The sequence below is a fragment of the Galendromus occidentalis genome, unplaced genomic scaffold (genome assembly GCF_000255335.2).
Source record: "Galendromus occidentalis unplaced genomic scaffold, Mocc_1.1 scf7180000075389, whole genome shotgun sequence".
In the NCBI taxonomy this organism is placed as follows: domain Eukaryota; kingdom Metazoa; phylum Arthropoda; class Arachnida; order Mesostigmata; family Phytoseiidae; genus Galendromus; species Galendromus occidentalis.
The window spans coordinates 580,078-582,937 of NW_003803379.1; positions in this window are offsets into that span (position 1 = coordinate 580,078).

A 2,860-nucleotide genomic window follows, 5' to 3' on the forward strand; every position below is an offset into this window, starting at 1 on the left:
TATCATTATCGTCCGCTGTGTCTCTGCGAGCCGAGTGAGTGAGCGAGTGCGTGCGTGTGAGTGTGTTTGCTCGGCCCAAGCCATCAGGGACGGCAATTGATTCCACCGTGGTGTTCTCTTTGGGATCTCTCGGAAAGAACTCGCTCCTTAGATCGACCGACCGACCGACCAACCAACCGACCCCCGACTGACAAGACAATCGCGCTGCGAATTTGTCCAAGCATCACCGATCGACTCGCGGGCTCGCCCTGATCCCGAGCGAAGACACGAGCCAGAGGGCTCCACCTCGTCTCCTAGTCGCTCTTGATGAAAGCGAAGCGGTTTTTACGACGAGCGAGAGCGGCTCGGGTTCGGAAGCGGATCGCTCCGACGGTATACGCTTTGGAAATCTGCGCTGAGCTCGAACACACGGTATTCGAGCGTCAAGTACACTGCCGCTCGGACCGGCAGTGTGTACATCAAGAAGAACACCTGCGGAATATGTAATGTAGCGAGCTTACGACACTGGCATTTTCCTCCCTGCTCGCTTAAAGAAGTTCCGAAGAGCCCCTCGACGAAGGAAGAGCGGATCGGGCAGAGCTCCACATCTGACGTCAATAAATGTCGCGAAACCAGAAAAGCGAGCATCTGATTCTCCGTTTGGTGGCAAGAGAGCCGACGACGACAACACATTTCGGAGTGGCGCCTCTCCGACGATGGTCGTTCTTCACGAAGAACTGATTGTCTAATTTACGAGCTCATGATCTGAGATCGTCGGTTTTTGGCAAATTGGACGAGCAGTCTCAGCAGGTGGAGAGGAATATCGACCGTAATCGAATCCGGAGGGCCCTTCGATTTCTGCTATCCGGAAATTTCTGGCGCGCAATGAAAATGTCGCCTTAGCTGGAGTCGCTGCCGAAGAACCGGAATCCGAGAAATCCGGCCCGATGTCAGATAGATTCCGGCGAGCACCCCAGCGAGCGCGACTGCGAGCGCGCACGTTCGAGTTGGGGGCGGTGTGCCGTAGTCGGAGGTCCCAATGGTGCCCCGGCCGGAGACGTATCGAGGGGGAGTTAGGATGTCCCTCCTTTATCATGGGAATCAGCTCGATTCGTACCAGGAAGGATGAGCTATGACGGTGACGGTCCGCTCCTCTCTTGTTGTGTCTATGCGGATCTTCCACAGCTGGAATCCTTCCAATCATTCGTATGCGTTTCACCCATCCGTCCGATCATACGGGAAACCTTTTTCTCAGTCCACCGATATACTACGTTACGCTGAGCATCGATGATTTATTTAGTGTTTATAATTGCACATCACCAGCCAAGGACTTGAACGCCTGCCTCCAGAACCCTGAAAACTAGTAGCTGATATGATATTATAATACAAGATCGGGTTTCGGCGTTTTCTCAGTCGAGCAACGGAGCGTTGCAATCATTCTCTCGGTCGACTGGAATCGTAATCACAGAATAAAATATAATCCGAGACAACCCCTCGATAAGGTTAAAAATTGACTTGTTTCAGTCGAAGAAACAACACGCAGGGGGGGGGGAGTTCTCCTACATCTACAGGCAATAACTATAGCCGAATCGAGATCTATAGATTCCTATCGAAGGCGTAATGTTTCCAGTTCTTTCAAGGAACGAGTGATTCAAGACAAAACAAAGCAGACTTGGACAGCTTTTAGCGGGAAGAGATTTCGGTTTCCGATCTTCGACACGGCTCGTCGATCGCAAGTTAACGCGAAGATCGCGTGGGATTCAAACCTCAGAAGATTTGCTTCATTAGCGCCGAAACCCAATGTTACGAAAAAATCTGAATCCGAAACGCCGCGTGTGAAAAATCATTTTTCACGAGATAATTACTTGCCGTATCATGAGCTCTTCGCATAGAGAGATTTGCGTGTGAAGACCTTCCCGCAGACCCCGTGCTTAACGAGTTCCCGTTTGACGGCCCGCGAACGAGAAACTCCCCGTACAAGGAACTTCGAGCATGGAGACGTTTCCAGGTGACGAATTTGTCGCTTTTTCTGGCGTGATGACGGGGCCGAGCTCACAGTCACAGTGAATCCCTTTTAATCGGCGTCCCAAAGAATCGAATCCGCACCTCCATCGAAGCAAAGTCCGGATTGAGGCCCGATTAAGCGATTTCCATTGTAGTCTGAGTGAGTAATGAGGAGTCTCGATGGAGACAGGCTGTGTCGTTTGCCATCTGAAGAAAGCCCAAGAGTCGCAATCTCGTGTTGCCGCAGCATTCGCCGAATTGGAGTGATTGCATCGTAGCTGCGATTATTAGAGTTGTACGATTCAATGATCGCCATCGAGGTCGAAATGTTCGAGTTTGACTGCGATACTACCTAGCGAAGCGGCCGTAGAGCAGAAATTGTCATTCCGGCCGATTCAACGTCTCATAAGCTGCGGCGCTTAGCGGGCAGGCATTGTGTCCCGACTCGAGTCGCTTTCTCACTTCGTCTCAGCGCCTGCACGTGCGTCTGTCCGCTCGCTTGCCTTTTCGCCGACCCACTGATTGTCGCTTGTGGTGACGGCGGCTCACGATGGGCTTCGGGAGTCGAGAAGAATGAGAGGCAAGTCTTTTTTCGTTCAAAAAAATTTAGGGGCCGTCAACTTCCGAACTTTCGTCATCGTTGCCACGAGGAGCCACGGCGGGAACTCCCAACTCCGAGATGCCATCTCGGCTACCTCGCGTCAACAAAACTCAAGTTGCTCGCACTTGTGGCGTATCTCTACGAATACACGGACGGGAGCCAGACGAGTCTGTCAAGGGAATTCCCCAGGACTTCCCACTTTTCGGACTTCTCGGGATTCTTTCGGCGGGTTCATGAATTCCTCTGTCTGAAATTGCTTTACCCCCCCCCCCCATC